Below are 23,364 nucleotides of genomic sequence, written 5' to 3'. Positions count from 1 at the left end.
AGTAACACCTTTAGGAACAGTGATAGGAGGGGAAGCAATAAGAATGAGACGGTTCATTCCTCCAGCCTCGGGGATAGGGGTTCAAAGAGGAATTCAAATTGGCTTTTTAAGTGATCCCAGATAACATAACTATAAATATGACACAAACCCTGCCTTCAAGGAATTAAAGGATAAATGTGGAAAATAAGACAAAGTTGCCTATATAATATGTATATATGTCACAGTGTACATATATAATACATATTATGTCATAGTACCTAACATAACAACATAACATAATATCTATACCATTAAAGAGATTTAAAAATTTACCTCTGATTGGAAGATTCAGAAACATCTTCATAGAGACCTAAAGAGATTGGTAAAATTTATGTAAGCAAAACCCCTCGAGTTGGGAAAGAATAAAGAAGTTAAGGGGCGCCTGGGTGGCTCAGTCGTTAAGCGTCTGCCTTCGGCTCAGGTCATGATCCCAGGGTCCTGGGATCGAGCCCCACATCGGGCTCCCTGCTCAGCGGGAAGCCTGCTTCTCCCTCTCCCACTCCCCCTGCTTGTGTTCCCTCTCTCGCTGTGTCTCTCTCTGTCAAATAAATAAATAAAATCTTTAAAAAAAAAAAAAAGAAGTTAAAGCAACATTCAGTGGGAAGTCCATTTGGCTGGGACTTATGATGCCTCAACTGTCATGGGAGGCAATAAAGTTGGAGATGAAATGGGACATGTTGACAGTCTGTTCTGCCAACAGAGAGAACAGAATATGCAAGTGAATAGAACTGTGCTAACGATGTGGGAGACTAATTCCAGCCAGCACAGCCATCCTGCACTGTGTCAAGAATTAGCTAGAACAAGGCACCTGGGTGGCTCAGTCGGTTGGGCATCTGCCTTCTTTCTGCCTTCAGCTCAGGTCATGATCCCGGGGTCTTGGTTTTGAGCCCGCGTTGGGCTCTTTGCTCAGCGGGGGGTCTGCTTCTCTCCCTCACTCCGCTGCTTTCCCGGCTTATGTGCTCTCTTTGTCAAATAAATAAATAAAATCTTTTTATAAAAATAGAATTAGCTAGAATATACACACTAATGATCTCTTAACTCGTTTATAACAAATGGTAGAATCAAGCAACATAAAATAAGATTGGCCACAGCTAAATTGTGAGATCTTCAATCTGACCTAGGAAAGTTAGGCTCAGTGAAAATAGAGATCAGAAGGAGATCCAAAAATTACAAATAGAAAAAGTTAAATTGGCATACTCAACATGGACAAAAAAAAAAAAAAATCCTAATTAATGAATCAAATTTTAACCATTACCTCCAAAGACTCTAAGGTATCTGTGCTGTTTATGTTATGGGGACTCTTTGGCTTCCTCCCTATCTCTATGGGAAATCACAACTATTGGACACATTATCTTGAACTCCCCCAGTCTTTGGCCTCCTTTCCTAGGGGGACGCTGAACCTCCCATTTCCACCAATGACACCACCTACACAGGGAGTAACTGGCTTCCCCCATCTGGCCCCCTTCAGGACTGCGGAAAACTCTGTAGCAAACTTGGCTATCACAGTGGATGGCACAGATTGACTCATGATTGGTTCTTCTTTACTGAAGGTTACCTTTCTGTGCTGTAGTGCACACTACAGCCAGTAATGATTGTGTTCCTTTTCAACCACAATGGTATATGAACCACATCTTCACAGAGACGGATTGTATAAGGACAGTAAAATATCAAATATTCATCAGAACTGCCAGGGTAGGGGGTAAAATCAAATCGGGAAAAAGGTACCCTAAACCTAACATTCCTGTTTGTTCTCACCCTTGGGTACAAATTGGAGAAGGCCTCCACTTGAGTTGGGGCACCTGTAGATCGACAAACATCACTAAAAATCCACTATTTGAGGGATGAGTGCTAGAATATGGGGGCCCAATGGGTCTCCTGGTTCAAAACTCTAACATCACATGGCCTTATAGCCTCCCTTACAGCTCTGGACAGTCTTTATCCTGGAACCCGGGACTGGTGGGGCCCCTGTTGCATGTCCTCAAGCACTCTCACTGGTCCTTGTTAAAAAAAAATACATCTGACACCTGGCAATAGTGCACAGGGTGCGTCAAGGAGAATATCAAAGACCTAAGGGGGGAAAGAGTACTTGGGTTGCCAATGATACCACTGAATAGATTAGGGTTTGCTCCTCTCACCCCTACATACTTGAGATGTCCTCCCATGAGCCTTCTATCTTTCAGATAGATTCTTCATCTTCTCATTATCCCTGGATGAAAACCTTTATTGTAACACTAGCTGCCAATTTCACGGGGCTCTCTCCCTGTATTACACATCTGAATATAACCCAACTAAACATCACTCAGATTCTTGTGCTCAAGCAGAGGGCTGAGGCATGGATCCCGGTCAACCTAACTAGGACTTGGGTTGGAGATTCCGCCTTAGAACAGATCACTAACGCTCTAGACCGTGCTAGGAGCAGATTTCTCGGGCTCCTCAGAGCATCCATTACAGCTGTCCCCGCCCAGGCCGCTACTGCTCCTACAGCTGTAGTCGCTCTTTCCCATTCTATTTAAACAGCCCATCTCATGAACAGTTATCTACAAAATGCAACCTTTGAATTAATCACTCAGACCACAATGAATTAGGAAATCCTCCAACGCCTTGATGCGTGGGAAGCGGCGGTCTCCTGGCTGGGGGAACATCAGCAAGCCCTTTGGACCCGTGGCCGTCTCAGCTGTGATGGGGGCTATCACTCCATGTGGAGCACCCCTGTCCCCTTCAAGAGCTCCCCTCTTTGGGAGGATGTCCAACAGCTTCTACATAGAGCATTTCATTCTCCTCTGGGTCAGGACATTCTCAGCCTTCAAGGTCAGTTACATGAACAAATGGTTCAATTACGTGAAGAGGCACAAAATGCCACGCTTGCCCACCTTAATGATTCGGCTCATTGGCTCAACCCTCAAAACTGGTTTTCAGGCCTAGACCTCCGAATATGGATTCTCATAGGTCTTTTCTGTTTTCTTGCAGCGCTGAAGGCCCTTGGCTACATGTTTCATAGAACTCCTCCTGCTGGGGGCGCCTGGGGGGCTCCGTCGGTTGCACCTCTGCCTTCAACTCAGGTCAGGATCCCGAGATCCCGGATGCAGTCCCCACCTGCTCCCTGGTCGGCGGGGAACCTGCTTCTCCCTCTCCCTCTGCCGCTCCCCGTGCTTGTGCTCTCTCTCTAATAAATAAATAAAACCTTAAAAAAAAAAAAAAAAAGAAGAGCTCTTCGGCTGAAGCGATGATGACCCTCCAGCAGCAGTTTCGCTATCAGCCGATCCCCAAACCACCCTTGTAACCTTCCCTTCCAATTTGAACTTACGTAAACAAAAACGGGGGAAATGTGGGCGAGCAGGACCTCAGCGGGTAAAAGAGACAAAAAGAACAAGAACACGCAGAGATGGCAACAGCTCCGAGCGTGTGGCAAGAGCCAATTATTCCCGCCCTGGGTCGGTGCGGAAAACAATACATGCTAGACACAGCAATGATGGTGCTTAAGATAGGTAGGCCTGCTGAGCTCAGTTCCCTATCCCCTGCAGCCCCTTAGATAATGCCTCACGAGGACCCGTGCTAGTAGTCACGCACACGGTTCCCTGCTGCCCCTCACGTGATTGCTTTCTGGCGTTGTTTTTCCCTCCTTGCTTCCGCATACTTTACATTCTACGATACGATAGTAGGTTTTGACGATAGGTAATAAACCCGAGAGTCCACCGGACTCGGCGCTTCCAGCTCGGCGCCTGCACTTCTTTCCCGGGCCTGGCGGTGCAGCCCCTTCGGGCCTCTCTTTGTTCCAAATTATTGGACACTGAGTAATCGTTTCGTCTGTGGACAAGCCTGCTACGCCGCCTATCTTCATTTCACAAACCAGGACTGTAAAGATTTTGGTGGCGGAGAAAACAAAGGAGGTGATGACACCAGCTTTGTCTTCCCACTGCTGCCCTCCATATTCCCTCTCTCTCTCTCTCTCTCTCAGCCCTTTGCTCCCATTTCCACCATCACCAACTCTCCCAAATCCCAGCTCGCCCATTTAACACACAGAGCACTAAGGCTGTTTGCCGCTGAGACAAAACACACCTATTCCTCTTCTTTCCCTTTGTCAAGGGCATCTTGCCACTGTGTGTGTGAGGGAGTTCGGAGATGGAGGTGTGCTACAGAGCTCCAGGGAGGAACCGTGAGACAGCCTGGAACCTCCAAGTTGGCCCATCATCGTGATCAGGGTAGCAGTTAAAGGTCCGCAAGCAAAGCAATTTAACCACGACCCCGTCTCTGTTCTCTTTAGTAAATTGCCACATCACAGTGCTTGGCGGGGCCAGAATATTCCCTTTATTAATCCCATTACCAAGACTCAGTCCCTTTAGAGCAAGACTTAAATCCCATCCCAGCTCTGACACAATAGAATTCTCAGAAGCAAAAACTTCTCAGGGAAAGAGCAATAAATCAGGATGCAGCTTCTCCCGGAGTCCTGCCAGCAAACGTATTTTCCAGGCAAATAGGAGCTGGCGGCAAAAAAACAAGTGAGCTCAGGTTTCCCTGTGATGCGATTACTACCTTGGGGGAGGGAGAGATGGGTGGATGGAGAGAAAATCTGACCCTACCTTGGACTAAAAAAAAAAAAAAAAAATCTGGCATTTTGGCAGTCCATCTACAAGCGCTTTCTGAATGCCAAGTGCATGGTAGAACCCAGCCAGAAACAGAGACCTCCGGTGGCTTGTGATAAGCCACTGTTTCACTCGCTCGGCTTTTCAATAGTGTCAGGTGAACAGAGTCTTGCACTGCAACCTTAGACCGGGGCGAACAGCAGCTGCAAGGCAACCGAACACCCGCTGGACCACAGAGCCGCACCGCCAGGCTGGGGGAGGAGGAGGCCGGCCTTTCTTCTCTTTAAAGAAAGATCTTGCTACTTTGCCCTTTTCCTTAACCTTTCCTTTTCTGCTGTGTAGGCCAGTCAGGTTTATCAGTCAGTGGGCCAAGTTGGACCAGCGAACGCCACACCTTTGTCTGGACAGTTGCACCCTGGGGGGTTTCCAGGGAGGAGGACCTTGACTGCCACACCACTCAGCGTCTCTTTATACTCACAGTGTCAGGAGCGCCCCTTTGGAGCCCAAGCTCGGCCTTGGACCTTGGCTGTGTGTTCTTGGGCACCGCACTTTACCTCTCTGAGCCTCAGGTTCCTCATCTGTACGATGAGGATCATTATACTTGTCCCTCAGTGCTTTGTTAGAAATTAATAAGACAATACATAAAATACTTTGTTAGAAAAAATTAGACAATACATAAAATACTTTGTTAGAAAAAATTAGACAATACATAAAATACTTGCATTAGCACATACAAAGCCCTTGAAAGGCAGGTATTTAATGCAGGAATGTGCAAAACAGATGTGGGAAAACATGGCTTTTACTTTACCTGGAATGTGCTTTAAATACCTTCTTGTTCATTTGGTCCTTCCACAGATCCATCAGGAGTAAACCTCTCTGCCTCTAAAAAAATCGTGCCCAACTTCGTGGAGTTCAATGCTTCTTGCTCTGTGTTCCCAAAGCAAATTGTTCAAGCGTCTATCTACATTGCGGCAATTCAATTCCTGCACTGCTGAATGTAGTCATTGCCTTGTCTGTCACCCTCTCCTGCCATCCCCTGAACACCTGAAAGGCAAAGGAGAAACTGTTCAGTTACAAGAGGGTTACAAGCACCTCTGTGGCCAGACTGCTTGAGACCAAATCCCATTCTCATTTTGCCCATTAACTGTCTGCCTCAGCATTCCCTCCGAAACTGGGTGTGATAATAATAGTACCTGCCTCCCAAGGTTAGCTTAAAAGAATGCTCAGCACCATAGAAGTGGTAACTTTTATTATTCTTCTTCTCTGCATCCCCCAGAGCCTGGGAGACAGCAGGTGATGGGCTTGGAGGAACCAGGGAATCACTGCAAATTACAAGGAGAGTGATCCATACCTTTCCTTCTGGGCAACACATCACACAGTGATTCAAGAGTGGCTAAATTGGTATCCAGAAGATTTGAAAACAGGATCTTGAAGAGGTATTTGCTCACATGTGGTCATTGCAGCACTATCTACAATAGCCAAAATGTAGAAGCAAACTGGATGTCTACTGATGGATGAATGGATAAGGAAAATGTGGTGTATACATACAATAGAATACTATTCAGGCTTAAAAAAGAAGGAAATTCTGTCATTTGCTACAACATGGATGAACCTTGAGGACATTATACTAAGTGAAATAAGCTAGTCACAAAAGGACAAATACTGTATGATTCCACTCATATGAAGTATCTAACATACTCAAACTCATAAAAACAGAAAGTAGAGGGGCTGGGGGAGCGGGAAATGGGGAGTTGCTCTTCAGTGGGTATAGAGTTTCAGTCATGCAAGACTTTGAAAATGTTCTAGAGCTTTGTTGTACAACAACGAACCGGCATTGAGTTAATAATACTGTTCTGCATATTTAAAAATTGTTCAAAGGGTAACAAAGCAAATATAAGTCATGTATTCTTTACCACAATAAAAAATATATAGATTTAAAGCCAAAAAAAGAAGAACTAAATTGGATGTATCAAGCTCAGCACTACAAGCCTCTCTGTGCCCAGCCCCACTCTGAGGTAAGGGCTGGTCTGCATGGGGCAGTCAAACTTGACAGTCATGGCTCCTTCTTTATGATGTGCACCAATGTCTCCATGTCTGCACAAAGGTAAACACTTTTGTGTTTTCTGCTGAATGCCCACTAACATCATGTAAGAATGCCTAAGGCATTCGAGTGGGAAGACTGTACAGAATAAGCGATGCCTGGAATAGTAGGATAATGTTCAACTTTCTATCTACTTAAGGAGTTTGCTTTCCAAACTAGTCTACTAAATAGCCTGCTTTTTTCTTCCCTCATAGCACTTATCTCCACTGACGTTATATAATATATTCACTGGTTATTGGTCTATTGCCTGCTAGTAGAATATAACTCCATGAGAGCATAAAGTTGGTTTTGTTCACTACTATATCCCTAGCATATAGTGATGCTCAATAAACATTTGTTGAATGAATGAATGAACAAATGAGTGAATGAATGAATGAATCCCTTGTTAAGGAAGAAACAGGAAAAAAAATAGATTGTCCTTAGCTTGGCCAGCAAGGTTTAGGTGCTTATGTTAAATAGGAAATTGTCTTTGGAAGGATAGAATCCCTTTATCTCTTTGCATTGCATCATTTTGCCCCCTCTAGTCTGGAGGTGCAGACCTCAGTGCCCCTCTGCAACACAGTAAATATGAATTTAGTTATGATTTTTTAACTAGATATGTCCAGGAACTTTATAGACTTTTATGAGCTAGATAATTACAGAAATTGAACTGAGTGACAAGAACTCATTCAACATAGGGGATGGGAGAAGGAGAAGCACTCAGGGAGGGCCAAGAAGACAAACATAATGACATTGTCACCACCATTTCAACAAACTCTCAGATGGCATCACTTGAAACTGGGTTCGGGAGCAAAGAAAGACAGGTGTCTAAGACACATGGACTCAGAGTATTATCCAGGTATTCATTCAGTCAGCCTTCAAAAACTGAGTCCTCACCCTGAGTTAAAACTCTTCCTCTTTATTTCTTTATTTCTTTTCAGAGTTAACTTGAAAAGTTAACTTTCTACCACAGACATCTGCTGGGTTTGGAAGGTTTAGAATCCTGAGGTTTCAGAGTCACTCCCTATCCCGATGCCCGCTTCCCATGCTCATTAGGAGGATGAACCACATCTGCCTCATTCTGACCTGTGGAGACCCTGTGTGGACAGCCATCAAGAGGGTACTGTTCATACTAAAGCTCAGTTCCTCTGAGCCTGCATGTCCATCTATATAACAGCTAATGTCATCCCTCCTGCTGGCCCACCGAGGATTATTTTTACATGCTTCATTTGGGTCTTCTTATGAAATTCTGGGCCAGAGCCCTTTCCAGAATGTTACTTGGAGAAGTTACCAAAGCTCCTGAGGAAGAAGATACCAGTGGCATTTTTTCCTTTATTTTTCTTTGGAACAGTCCTAGGGAGAAGGTTTGGGGGAACCTTGGTTGGGCTTAGGATCCTCCTACAGCAACAAACACAACCTAAACTGTCAGTGGCTGACTTCGCACAGCAGTTTCACAACCAGAAACCAAAATAACTGCCAGTGAGAACCTACTGACAGCAAGATTTCACAGCATTTTTCCCTGTAGTGTAACCCAGCCTCCCTTCCACCTTCGTTCCCAGAGATCGTGCCAGGGCAAGGGATTGTTTCCCTTTTCCTACCCCAGGCAAGTGCCCCGGGAGTGCATCTGTAGTTTATAAGACTCCTCAGTCATACTGGATGTGGCAGGACAAAACTGGGGAAGAATGAGAGCAGGAGACGAGATCTGAGACTGTGAGTTCTCTCCCAACTTCCCTCCTGATCAGGGTGGCTCAAGGAGAGCTCAGGGTCCAGGAAGGATCGCAAAGAAGAAACGTGGATATACAAGTAAAACCCAGATCAAACGCAGCATCGGTTGCAGTGTTCAGGGTACGGAGTCAAGAAAGGTCAGCAGAAAGCTGCCGGCGGATGTGAATGAAGAAAGGAAAAAGATTTTGTCTCAGAGGTGGCAGTGGGGAGACCCACGGAAGAACGTTAGTGTATGACAGTAACGGTGATGATGATAATGAGAGAATGTAACAGCTACCATTCATTAAGCACCTGCACTGCAGCACCGTGGTGAGTTCCTTCTATACATTCACTCATTCAGGCACGAGGTAAGGTGCGCAACTGCCTTTAACTCCATTTCTTGGGGTTAGAGAAATTAATAACTTGAGCACGCTCATTCAGTTGCAGAGAAGAGCTAGGACTTCAGCTCAGGGCTATCTGAAGCCCACAGAGCTATCCCAGCCCCTGGGAACCTTTGGAATGAACTCCAGATGGAATCTTCAAGTTCTGACCTGGGCCCTCCTTCTTCCAGCTACCTGCCTATTGAGCATGAGCAGGGGGAAAGGCACATAAACCACGGAGGCCATTCCTGCTTATTTCTCACCTAGGGGTGGCTCTCTGCTGCGATTCCTAAAGATGGTGTAGACTGACCCCTCTGAGGGTGTGACAGGTAGCAACAGGAGGTCCACAGAGGACCAAGGTGCCTATGCCACACTCCTGCACAGTATTTCTGCCTCAAGACTCCTGGCCCGTGGGTGCCCACTTATACTCAGTCTTGATTGCTTCTTTAATTTCCCATCTGAAAGCTCAATTTGTCAGTAACTTCTGTTTCTAATAACCCTTTAGCTCCCCTCAGCTTTTGCTGACTGCCCACACGCCCTCCCATGAACACTGCTCCCCTCAGCCGCATTGTGGAGAACAGCTGAGTGGGAACACTCAGGCGAAGCCAGCGAGCCCCCAAGCAAAGCTTCCTTGGCAGCAGACTCTGATTCGGCAACAGGCACGCAAGGGCTCCAAAGAACACAAATATGCCCTTTTTTTTTTTTTGGCAGCATTAATGGATAAGTGCTTTAACAAAGACAGGGATGGAATGGAGATCAGGAAGAAAGGAGTAAAGAGACACTTTTGACTAGGTAAGAATCCCACGTTGGAGCTCATCCTCTAGGCTGTGAGGACGACTTGTCCTTTGTCCTTCAGACTCGCCCAAGCAAGGGTCTTACCTCCTACATTCTCAGCAGCTGCTCTCACGTGTTCAGAGCTCCACACATTTTGGTTTTCTGAAGTGAAATCAGAAACCGTTTCTCTTCCCAAAGTTACCTATAATCATGATGATGGCAGTGATGATAGCTGTCAGGTGTACAAGCCCCTGTGCTAAACACTACATGATGATGATGATGAACGATAATGAGAACTCACAGTGTCATAGTTTACCACGTACTAAGCAATGTTTTAAGTGATTTATATATATTAACTGATATACTAATACATCACTTAACATATAAATCCTTACAGCAAAATTATGAGGTAGGAACTATTATTATCCCATTTTACAGATGGAGACACTGTGGAGCGAAGAGTTCAAGTGACTTGCTCAAGGTCATGACTGTGAAAGGTAGATAGTTATCCCCCAAGAAACTAAGGTTCAGAGGGGGTTAGTAACCTATTCAAGGTCACACAGTGAGAAAGTGGTGAAACTGAGTTGCAAACCAAATCTGCTAGACTCCAAAGCATATACTATTAGCTACTATGCTTGATTAACTCTAATTCTCTCTATAGATATAAAAATATAGATATATATATAGATACATATATACATGTGTGAATGTGTATACACATGTATGTGTGCACACACACACACACACAGAAACATATCCACACAACCTAGAAAACTGAGGTTTGATGTGTTTCTATCCAAAAATTTGGGTGGAAGACGGTATATGACAGTATTTCTTACTACCTTTGAAAATTTCACATCTGAGGGATGCCTGGGTGGCTCTGTCAGTTGGGTGTCTGCTTTCGGCTCAGGTCATGATCCCAGGGTCCTAGAATCGAGTCCCGCATCAGGCTCATTGCTCAGTGGGGAGCCTGCTTCTCCCTCTGCCTGCCACTCCCCCTGCTTGTGCGTGTGCTCTCCCTCTCTCTCTCTCTGACAAATAAATAAAATCTTTAAAAAAAACTTTCATATCTGGGTTTATATAGAAAAGGATTATATTTGGAAGTGACTTAGGCTACATGGAAAAGACAGCGGAAGCCCCCCTTTGATCCTGTCCTGCCACCTACGAGCTAAAAGGATCAACATTTTGGCACGCCTGAAATCCACCCTGTTTTGGAAGCTCTACCTTCGGAAATTTTCCAGGCATGTGAACAGGAAGTGAATCGAGAACATACCTTATCATCTCTCTTCTCCCCTTCTGACCGCTCCCATTTCCCTGCTCTTTCACCTGCTCCAAATTTCAGTGTCCCCAGGAAGAAAAAGAAATGTGTTGAATAAAGTCAGAAAAACAAACACGCCTCACCACCTGAAAGACCCCAGTCATAATTTTCCTTACTCTTGCTTCTTCCCCCAGGAAAACAGAACAATAGTAATTAAAATGGAAACATTAGGAGGCCCAGAGCATATTGCGAGCACCATTTGCCCCGAAGACTGCCAAGCTGCAGAAATCACCCCCCCGCCCCCCACAATGAGCAGAATTCCTGTCTTGCAGCGCTGTTGTCCAAACCTGCCTGCTGAGGGCCGCACAGGCATGTGAGGCGCTGGGTCTCCCTCTGAGCCAAAGTGGCGTGAGCTGCACCACATGGGCATTATTTTTTTCCAGAACAGAATAAACACTGGCGTACATATCTTCATCGGGAGCAGGCGTGCCCTGGCAGAAGGGCACGCTGTGTGACTGGCAGCCAATCCTCTTTGGCTTTCAGTTTTATGTTTCTCAAATTCTAATTGACTTGCAACCACACCAGGAGCAGTTCTGCTTCATTTCTGGGTTACATGAGGCTGCCGGCCCTGGGGCACATGGCCGTGGAGTTGTCTGGAGCTCAGGCTTGAGTGAGTGCAGACCCAAAAGGGACTCCATGCACCAGAAAGGGAGAAAAGAGGACAGTGACTGTGAGCCTTCACTTCCCTGCGTTTTCCGCTCCAAGGCTGCACGGTGATAGATGCCGGGTCAACCCTGCTGCTCCTCATGCCAGATGCAACATACATGTGTTGTCAAACTAGGATTAGTTTGTTATTTCTCCTTTAAGTAGGTTAAGCTTTTTAAAGCAGGGGTAATTAAGATTATGACTAGACGAGGAATGAAAGAAGTCACAGGGCTTAATGAGGGTATGGTAGTTACCCTCGAATGCAAAGGGTAGTAAGTTTGCTTTTATTGGTATAAAAAAAAGAAAGAAAAAAAGAGGGCAATAAAAGATACCCAGATAGACAGCGCCATCCACCATCCACCGGTAGGACTGAGAGCACACGCGAGCACTAAGGTAACTCGACGGTCACTTTTGAAACATTTTTGAAAAGGGTTTTCTCCCCACTGCTCATTGGCTCCTTCAATCCTCTGTTGTTACTGATTTCAGAATACTAAAAACATAGAGATTTACCCTCAAAGACAAATCTGGCACAGACACTTTCTGCTCACTGGTGCGAGCTACCTGCTAAAAGAACTTGGTGGGAAACAGAAAGCCCCGGGGGAGAAAGGGAGAGCCATCAGAGAGGTTGTGCGAAGGCTCTCTGGTGATTCCATCTGTAAACTGCTCCAGTGGTCAGCTGGCTGAGCTTTCAGCAGCTCTCGTAGGTTCCCTCCTGAAGAGATACAAGAGACTCCCAGCTTCCTCACTTCTGAGGCCTCCTCTCTCCGCTCCTTCCTCCAACACAGACACCAGACCCGTGGCTCTCAAAGGCCCACTTGCTCGTCGTGTCCTTCCCCTGGTGAAATTCCTTCCCAAGGGCACAGAAATGCCGCCCCGAGGGGCATCTCCTGTAAGTAATACTTGCACGTTTTCAAAGATGAGAATCTTCAAATCAGCACTGTGTACTGACTGGCAACACATTGAATGGCTATCATTAGTGGATTGGTTAAATAAACCATGGTTCAACCACATAATTGGAAAACATGGAGCTGTAGAAAAGAATGAGACAGATCTGAATGTGCCAAATGTGCTGATAGGGGGCAATCTCAAGACACAAGTTTGTATCGTATGTTCCTGTGTGTTCAACAAAGGCAGAAGAAAGAAGATACTTATACATAGAATATTTCTACAAAGATACACGAGAAGTTAGTGATCATGGTTGTTTCCTGGGAGAGGGGCTGTGGAACTGAGTATCTGTGGTACCAAATTTTCTTTTCATTGTATGCTGTTTGCAGATCTTAAAAGTGTGTGTAGATATTACTTGTATAATAGGAAACACTAACTAAAAGAACAAGAACAAAACCCTCACGTAAAGCACTTCCTCACCATGTAATGAAGGTACCTCATCACTCGGCCCAGCCTCCCTCTGACGCCTTCTCTGCTGGCTCAGCTCACACCACGCCATTTGCCATGTCTGACATGTTCCTACTACCCGAGGATACTCCACACATCAGGCCACAGCTGCGTCTCCCCGGGTCTGTACTGAAAATAATGACCGCGTCCATCACATCAAGTTTTTTGAGAATTAAATAAAACATAACAAGTGCTTATAACAGTGTCTAGCAAATAAGTTTTCCATAAATGTTAGTTGCCATTATTTTGTTTTATCCTAAGGCAGTTCTTCTCTATAGAAAGGTCTTTGTTCTATTCTGTGTCTGGTGAAAGGCTGCTTATAGTCTCCGGCCTAGCTCGAATGTCATCCTCACTGTTCTTCACAACGTCTGAGTGCTTTGTTCATACCCTTTGTGTGGCGCTTTTCATCGTCTGTCATATTAATAACATACATGTCTGCTTCAATTCATACCTTATGGGCTAAACAGAGCGAGGCCTGTGACATATATCATTTTCTATAGTCTCATATAGTTTCTCTGCAATTATTTAGAGAATTTAGTGTAACGAAAGCAGTACGAAAATCCCCAGAAGATAAAGCATGTGGGTATTGCAGCAATCAAAATCCCCTCAAAGTGTGTCTGCTAACGGTTTCCCCACCGTGTGACACTAGAGGGACCTTCTGAGAAATAAGGATGGGCATTAGTGCCAAGAGTCCCCCCAAGGGGATCTGAGCACTTCACACCATTTTGGTTGTCAGGCCTCACTGTTCACAGCTCATTCCTTCTTGCCAGAATGCTGGGCCAGCTTTTAGTACTTAGTAATATAGATTGTGAGCTAACGCTTGGCTGATGTTTAATTTAAAAGACTGTGCATTAAAAGCCATAGAAGGAAAAAAAAAACAGACTTGAATAAATCATTACAAGAGAAATCTCTTGGCTGATGATCATCTTAGAATTGAGTTTCTAATATTAACACAACAACACATTCAATTATCTTCCATGCTCACGTGAGAAAGAATATATTATTCAGAAATATAAAACACAATTCCAGAGGTAAAATATCTGAGGGGGGAAAGGTGTCTTGGACTGATATATCTCCATGGATAACGTGTTATCAGAATCATCCTGAAGTACTTGTTTTAAGACTCAGGTTCCCAAGCCCCACCCAAGGTGGAATCTCTGGCAGGACCCTAGAATCTGCCTTTTCACACAGGATATCTTGTTCATTCTTAAGCATATGAAACCTTGGAGAGCCAGTGATTTATAATAGCATTAAGACAATTTGACTTTAATAAGAAAGTTCAGCAAATGTAAAGATCTCATGAAAAGTCAAGTCCCCGAATATCTACTGTATGCTGCTTGCCATCAGACCTGCTCCTTAGGCAGGGGTTCTGTATCTTTGGTTCTGCCAGGCACCTTGTACTACATCATGCTTGCAAAGATGCCAGGTCTATAGCCAGGTTCGGACAGCTGTGGGGAACTGGAATGTGGCTAGCTAGCGGTTGATTCTCTTTCCCCTAGGCTCCATATTGAGTTTCCTAATTCTAATTAGAGCCCCTCTCTTCTGGGCTTCAGGACTGATTAAGCATAATGGTCATGGGAAGGAAAAGGGAAAGCAACATCATGTGTCTTGGGTCTCAAGTAATATGGAACCCAGATAATGAAATTAAATCACAATTGTACTTGACCTTTGCACCTGTTTGTTTTGCATTTTTAAATGTCTTTCTCTTGAGTAGATCCAGTTGCCTTTCTCAGTCCTTCTTTCCATAACCCTGTAAGCACATGGCGTAAAGATAATAATCAAAAGCAACACACTCTACTCAGCACATTCCTCTTCCCGCATAGTAAATATAAGTCAGCTCAGTATGATTTGAGAGTCATTGTACTTTATGAATGAATCTATATATTAACAGAGATTTACTGCAAAACTACAGTCTCTAGTGGAAAGAGCATTTGTTTTAAAGTCCATATCTATGTTTAAGACCCACTTCACCTCTTCTTAGCTGTACAGCCTTTATAAACCAAGTCAGCTCTATTTTCTGAACCATAGTTCTCTTGTTTGTAAAATGAAAGTAAGGATTCCCACTCCAGATTGTTGTCGTAAGGATAAAAGAAGTAATAGTGACAAAGCACTGAGAATATTGTCTAGCACATAATAGGTATTTAATAATATCTCATTGATTCAATCATCAAGTGACAAAGCATCCATGATTTCCTACTATATGGTGTTAATGGACTGTGTTGCTATGAGAAATACTAAGAGTAATACAGATCGTGCTTAAGCTACCAGTGTGCTTATCCACAATATAAAAACTGAAACCCACAAACTATAGCAATATTGTATAAAAGTTATTTAAGTAATACAAAATACATCATAAGGCAGTATGTGATCAATTGTCAGAATAGGGGTTTAGCTAAAAAAAAAAAAAAAAATCCAACAAATAAGAGTAGTGAAAAAATAATTCGGAGACCAGAAAATCAATATTTCTAAGATCACCTTGAATGTTACTGAGACATTTGTGAAAATATATCTTTATTCACTCAACAAATATTTCCCGAGTGTGTACTACACCAGGCACTGTGGGCTCTGGAAGGCAGTGATAGACAAGACAGAAAGATTCCTGTCACCATAGAGCCTATATTTTAATGGCAGGGGAAAGACAAAAAAGAGAACAAATTCATGTTCAAAATTAACCTAAATCTAGGTAGTGAATGACAAATTCTAGGGTAAGGCATTACAGAGGGACTAGCTGGCAGTTACTTTAGAAATAGAGTCAAGGAAGACCTCTCTCCTCAGGGAATGTTTGATCAGAGACCTAAATGAAGTCAGAAAGTGAACCAAGAAAAGACCAGAGGGAAGACAAAGAAGCAGCAAGTGCAACAGCAGGAATGAACTTGGCATATAAGTTCCAGTGTGGCTGGAACGAGATGAGCCTGGGGAGCAGGGACAGGAGACATTGTGAGAGATGAAAGTGGAGGCCAAATCATAGGACACCCTCTCAGCCATCAAAGGAGGGAATTTGACTCTAAGCTGTGATGTGAGCCCATCGCAGGATTTTGAGCAACTGAATGGTATCGTTTAGTAATTTCCTTTACAGAGGAGGGAAACGATTTCCTTTACACAATCATGTGTGGAGCACAGACTTTTGAGGGAAAGAGAATAAATATGAGACCAGTTAGGACACTAATAATGGCTCTAGGAAAGAGGACATGGACTTAGGCTGTTGGAGATGAGAAAGGGAACTAAAAACACAATAATTAAAAGGAGAATTTAAAGAGATTATCACAAGGAGAAATGATGAAAAACTTGGCAAGCTGGTGGACAATATATGAAAAGTAAATAGGATACAGAAGAAATGAGTTAAAGCAGGATGAGAAGTAGGAAGCTCGGAAAGAGATTATTATTTAGGTAATAGGGTATAAACACGTGGAATCTGGAGACTGTGCTCTTGAATTTGAATCCCAAGTCTACCACCTTACTATCCATGAGCCTTTGGAAAGGTTACTTACCGCCACTAAGCCAGTTTCTTCATCTGTAGAATAGGAATAATGATATCTGCAAAATAGAGTTGTGAGGGTCAAATAAGAAAACATCTATTTCCTAACACATGGTAGGTTCTCCAAAAATCTTTGTTCATTCTCTTATACCTTCAATTGAATTTAAACTTTATTCATCTCCTTTTAATAGCAAGAAACCTCTAAATACCATTATTTAGAAACATGTGTAACTTCTTCATGGAAACTTTATCGCAGTGGATCAACAATTATATTTTTGTTACTTACTCTAATCACCAATAATCCAAGGAGAATTCTAAAAATTGGCTCAGCTTTATGGCAAAATGGGAGATTTCCAGGCAAACAGTGTGGTGTGGTCAAATCACCTTAAGAGGAATCTCTGTGCCAAGTCCTATTTACCAGATGGCTCAGTCTTAGGTCCACTGAAATTGTGAACTGTTAGCAAGCACACTGCGGGGGTAATTTTGATTGTCTGGGACACTGTATAAGGGGAGGCAGGCTTTAAGAAAATCAAAGCATAAACTCTATAGGGCTTTATGGATTAAGGTCACAGCCTCAGTGAATACATAATGCCCTAAAGATGATTCTCATTTGCTCATCCAAAAGGAGAAATGGACCAACAGAAGGAAGATGGCTTTTATTTATTTCCATTGTGCTGTACTAAGTGAATCCAGGACTCACTGCAATTTCCTGTCGGAGCCTCCTATGTAGGACAGCTTCCTATTCATGCAGCATGTAGGAAAATGGAACAGTTTTCTAAAAATGAGAATGAACCCCATTAAGCAGTTGAAGATGAAATGTCGATTCAGTCTCCCAGTATGAGATACAGCTCAAGGTTTGGTCTTTCATACTGCTGGAAACACTATTAAATACTGAACACACGGCCAAACCAAAACAGAGTACTGTTGGTATAATACTGGTGTGAGATGCAAAAAAGAATTTCGGGTGGGGCATCGTGGAGAAGGGAAGGTGAAAGCACATACGAAAGCTCTCACAAGTTAGCAATGAAGCAGGCAAGTGCTTCTAAATCAATCAATAGTTTTTTTCATCTCCCCCAAAGACACTAATGCTTAACTGAAAATAGTGGCCATTGAATCATTGACTGAGAAAGGATCACCACAATATGTCTAGTTACCATACTATACATAATTATAAAAATTTTTATTCTTGTGATGACTCTTAAGATTTACTCTCAGCAACTTTCAAATATGCAATACAGTATTATTAATTACAGTCACCATGCTGTACATGACATCTCCATGACATTTATAACTGGAGGTTTGTGACTTTTGATCCTTCAGCCATTTCACCCATCCCCCACCCCTCTCTGGCAACCAGCAATCAGATTCTGTCCGATCTTACCCATGATCATACTTTCTGTAGTGTAAGTGATAAACTGAATCATGGCAAGAAGCAAAAATGTTCTCCCTGATTCTTAGGTATTTTGATTTGAACAATGGAGTTTCAAATCATGTTCTTGATTCCTATGAAGATTTTAATGAAATGATGGAAAATACAAAAGACCATTCATATCTTGTTCAAATAGAACTAGATTTTGCTCATCTGTCTGCAGAGTCAGCAGATATACTGCGCAAGTGTACATTTTTAAAAATTCTACTCAGTCTATAAACTTTTTATCAAATAACATGAGAAGATCTTACCTGCTAAATTTTCTACACACCTTGCACATAACACTACTTAAAAAAAAAAAAAGGAGTAAGGTCTGCTTACCTGTAATATTGAGACTTTCATAATGAAAACATTGGTCATTTTCCAAAATGTGTGAAATATGTAAATGTATTAGACATGGGCTTACAAGATGAGTATCATTGTTGCCAGCCATAGATAATATGTTAAAATATTAGCTGCCATAAAATCATATTTTCAAAGTGTGGCACAAGGAGAATGTCCTCTAGGGGCACCTGGGTGGCTCAGTCTGTTAAGCATCCTACTCTTGGTTTAGGTTCAGGTCATGATCTCAGGGTCCTGGGATTGAGCCCAGAGTCTATTCCACTTAGGGGGAGTCTGCTTCCTCCCTCTCTCTTTCTCTGCCCCTCCCCCTGCTCATGCACACACTCTCTCAAAAATAAATAAATAAATCTTAAAAAAAAAGTATGTCCTCTAATTTGCAAATGCTTTGAGGGTAAGAATGGAAAAAAGACTACAGTCAAACAGAAATGTATATGCTCTTCCTTTGAAACTGATGGATGATCTTTGGAGAGGCTATAAGGAACCTAGGAAAAGGTGAAGTGGGCACAGGAATTGTTCAATGTTACATGTAGGTTGCAATGAAATTCATATAATGAAAAAAATGACTCTTTTTTTTTGGAAATAAGATTGCTTTAGAACGCACAAAATGGCAGCCAAGTTAAACAGGACTTTCTCATTTCTTCATTAAAACTGTACCTTATTTGGAATCCAACTTTAATTTCACAAGTTCAAACTACCTTTATGATTTAAAATCATTTTCCCTGAGAAACAGAGGTTTCAGTTATGGTGACATGATTAAGAGTGTTTTAAAATGATAGACAATTTAGATATAACAACCAAATGATTAACTTCTAAGTGGTTATCTGATTAATAAGCAGCTGGTTTATCAAAACAAGTCTGTGGATTCAAACTGAATGGACATTTTGGGAGAGCTAGAAACTAATTCTTCCAAATCTAAAAACCTGGTGTTACTAGTGAGTGAAATCCCAAGTATTCAATGCTCAGATTCTTTTGTTGAAAATATTTAGATCATCACATTGGACTGACATCAGGAATCAATGTGATGTGGGTTTAGTAAGAGCAGAGCTGCAAGTCAAAGTGAATTTTACATTTGACTATATTTACTTTTGTTGCTACGTAAGAGAGGGAAAAAAAAGATGCCCTATAAAAAGCTTTCGGGGGGTTCAGAGAAGTATTATTGGAAAAGGAAATTGAAAGAGTAAAAATACCCTACTGGATCATGAGACAGAAAGAAACATCTCATCTTTTTTTTTATTAGTTAGAGGTAACATCTGTTTAATTAGTATGGATCTTACAAATATACACATATAGCCTGATATTGTTTAACATCTAATAAGATAGTAAGAATTAAATCATAGTATCAGAGCAAAGAAATATTATCAAAATACTGTTAACTTTTCCTCACCCCTATGGTTTTTCAATTAGTCCTATCATTAGTTATTAATTGCACTGTTAACCAGTTCTATTGCTTTGGTTTAAATAATAGCATTTATATAAAAGAAAAGTAAACAATACAGAATTTAATATAATTTCAAATCAACACACATTTTCATATCTTTATGTTAAAGTGATAACAAATTATTTATTATATACTATATATGGCTATAAAAAGTTGCTTACTATCTCTCTCCCAGCCAAACGTTGCTCCCGCGCCCACCAGGTGCTCCCAGGAGGCCTCTCCAGTCACCCTTCTTCACACAACTCCCCGTCAGCCCGATTTCAGAGAGCCTGGTGATGGACACAGAAATGGTCCCCTCTTTCATGAACTTACAGACTAGCAGGAAAGAAAAGCATCAAACATGTGATTACACAGAAAGGGTGTGGCCAGGAAGAATGGGGCTTTCCAGAGGACTAGAGATAGCACAACCGCCAGAGAAGGCTCCCCCATGGAAGCCACAGCCAGTCAGCTCCCTGCAGGCTGAAGGGAAAACCGTTTGCAAGCCCAGGTCTCCAGCGCTGGAATGAGTCCGGAATTGCAAACCAGTTGCCTGCAGGACAGATTTAGGCTGAAGGCATTCTGGGACCGTTATACTGTTCTCAAAAAAACTCAGAATATATATACATATATATTTTAATCAGGAGATTTTTACTTAAAAGCCTGGTTTCTAGCCCCTTTGGAAAAATAAGAAATTTAGCAACAGTGGTCCTAAATTCCACATGGCAGTGATCAGCTGGACACGAGTAGCCACTGCCCCCTTTGGATGACGTATGACTTTTCCAGTTCACATCCTCCCCCTCACTCCCAACTGCTGCCCTGCAGAGAGACTGAGTGATACAGGTCACATCCCTTCATGCATGCAGTTACTTACAGTAGAAACATATTTCTTAACACGATGAGAAAACAGAAGGATTGAGGGTCCATGTATATCCAGCTCACTTCATTTATTGAGGTCACTTTAAGCATTTGGGTTTGCGACGTCCACCATAAGCTACTGTCAGATAAAACAAAGATCTCTTTATATCTAAAAATTAGAGGGCATTTTTGCCAAAGTAGAGGTCTCCAGCTGGAACTCCCTTTCTCCTAGCCTTATCCTGTGTTCTGTTCAGCTTATGTCCCTGAAACTAGACTCAGAATCACTCTGCCATCTTCTGGGAAGCGTCTCCTGGTCCAGGGACTCCAGGCGTCTTGAATGTGTGCTTTAGGGTGCCGAGATAGTCCAATGAGGTGTAGGGGAAAATGTTAGCACTTCCATGTATATTTATTTTCATCTTAAGAAATGAAAGAAATGAAGCTTTGTAAAGATTAAACATACAGCTTGACACGGGTATCTTCACTCCTTCCATATACCAGGCTGTTACGGGTCTATGTATCCTCTTGCATTTTTTTCAACTTCAATACCTTATGATATATTGCAGGTGGTGAAGTTTGCCCAAATTTCAATGAGAACTGTAGCAGCAAAAATGGTACCATAACTGATGTCTTAGGTGACTAAGTCCAAATATACTACGCTGAGTCTCCAATCTGGGGACCCACTACCACTTTTTTTGGTGTTTTCAATGGCTCTGTCTTTCCCTTTCCCTTAGGAAGCTGCCACCACCTTATACTCACTATTAAACAGCCTCACCCCCCAAACTTGCATTAGTTTAGAAAGACTTCCCCTAGATATATCAGTCCGGGTGGGAACTACCCTACCCTCTTGCCTCTCTGAACAGCTCTGATAACGTTCCTGTTAAAGTCCTTTCCTTCTTAAGAAACTAGTTATCACCTATCACTTTTGCTTTGTGTTCAGGTAGAACTGAGTTGGTATCCCAGCTCCACTCTATATTCCTGGTCAAACTATTTAACCTCACAGAGCCTTGATTTTCTTATCTAGAAAAATATCATTCTTTCAAGGTTGTTGAGCAATTATGTTAAGTGTCTAGCACTTTACATACAACAATAAAATAATTATTATAGCCATGTAAGATTTATCTGCTATGGTATCCTACTATTCCTCTTATCTAAGCCTTGGACACCTAACTTGTTCTAGAATAATTTCAGATAGAGAGAGAGAGAGATTGATTTCAACTGAACCCAAATAGCACAGAAATACTTCCAAATGTCCAGGTCTTAGCTAGCTTACCATTAGAAGATAGTAAGGGGCTCGGAAGGAACTTTTTTCTTGCTGGCTAAAGTCTAGAGGCATTCCAATACAGTGTTAAACTTATTGATTTTAGTTCCCACCTGCTCAGCTTGCATCTTATTTCCTTGACAGCAGGATTAAAAGAAAAAGAGCAATGAGTAATGGAATGTCTGGGGCAGATTTCGGACATGGGAGATAAACTCCAAGTGTCTAAACTTGCACATATATTAGCCTATATCTCTTTCTGATCTTCCTAGTAGAAGTACATTCCTTTGGTTTATCCTCACTTGATCTCTTCCATTTTCCTACTGAGGACTTACCGGACTTTACTTCAGTCATACCCTTGATAGCAGAATGAATTCCATCAACTCTTTCGGTAGGGTGTCATTTGTCAACTGGAATAAGGGCCTCGATTGTGCAGAGGAAGCCCTGAATATCGATAGACAACTCCCCGCTATCAACGCCTCACTTTTGCCTTGCGCCTGATACCCCCGTCCGGCTCGCTAGGTGTCAGAGGTAACATTCCTCTTGGAGGTTTCAATACCCTCTGTTGTGACCCCTTGACTCTGCTTGATGACTTCCATGATTTGTTTCGATATATTGAAGAAGGTGAGATTTTTAAGCTTACAGAGGGGAAAAAGCAACCAATTGGATGCCATTTAGCACTCAAAAGGAAATGGATTGAATATCAGTTAATTTAATTCCTGCAACTCCACAACTTACAATATCCTCTGGTTGGGCTGGCTGACTTCCTGACCCCATTCACTCTTACTTTCACTTTTTATTGTGAAATATGTCATCCATAAAAAAGGGTGTGTAAAGAATACATGTACTTTTAAAAAAACTATTGTAAAGTACATACCAAGCTCCCTCTCTGGCTCTCTCTCTCTCTCTCTCTCACACACACACACACCCATTACAAAATGATAGAACATTAATATCTCAGGGGACTGTCCCTTCTCTTCCCTGTATATAATCACTATCCTAACTTTTGTGATAGCCGTTATTAATAGTTTCATCACTCACATATGTTATCCCTTAACAAGGTAATTTAGCTTTGCCTGTCTTCAAAGTTTATATACGTGGAATAACAGTGGCTTTTATTTTGTGGCTTGCTTATTTCATGCCATATTCTCTTTGTGAGATTCATTCACATTGATAGAGAGGTATAATGAATTAATTTTCTCTGCTGCATGGTAATCCATTGTATTACTTTACTCTGTTGCAGTTTCTTGTATCTAGTTTACTGCTGGTGGAAATTTGATTTGCCACCTGTACCTTGCTCCACTTCCGCCTCTACGTCATTGTCCCAGCCTAGGAGACATGTTTTCTCCCCATGTATTTAATTCTCTCAAAATATGAATATTGTTCTTCCTGATTCTTCCTCACCAGTTCACTGTCCATTCAGACAGATCATAGATGTTAAGGCCAGACATATTTAGTTACTGAGTTACTAATGAACACCTTCATTAATTAATCAAATATTTTGAGTACTTAGTGCTAAGAACTTAGACTCAAGACTATGCAATTTAATATTCAGTAGAACTTACAAATATTTTCTTTTACCAACTCTATTGGATCCATAATATGTTCAGTTAGTACATGTTAATCATTGGTTGACAATAATAACAACAGCATAATAGTAGTAATAATAGTAGCAGCTA

General features: G+C 42.3%; 1 long non-coding RNA gene across 1 annotated transcript; it reads right to left on the bottom strand.

Moving 5' to 3' along the window:
* Positions 1 to 853: 853 nt before the first annotated feature.
* LOC144381712 (uncharacterized) lies at positions 854 to 20,182 on the bottom strand. The gene is made up of 4 exons (XR_013447482.1): positions 19,758 to 20,182; positions 16,401 to 16,446; positions 5,448 to 5,663; positions 854 to 1,002 (listed from the first exon to the last, which is right to left on the bottom strand). It is a non-coding gene; the product is annotated as an uncharacterized LOC144381712 (long non-coding RNA).
* Positions 20,183 to 23,364: the final 3,182 nt, after the last annotated feature.

This window comes from Halichoerus grypus, chromosome 5 (genome assembly GCF_964656455.1).
Source record: "Halichoerus grypus chromosome 5, mHalGry1.hap1.1, whole genome shotgun sequence".
Lineage (NCBI taxonomy): Eukaryota > Metazoa > Chordata > Mammalia > Carnivora > Phocidae > Halichoerus > Halichoerus grypus.
The sequence above is the reverse complement of the archived record's forward strand: the minus strand, read 5'-3'. Positions and strand labels throughout refer to the sequence as shown.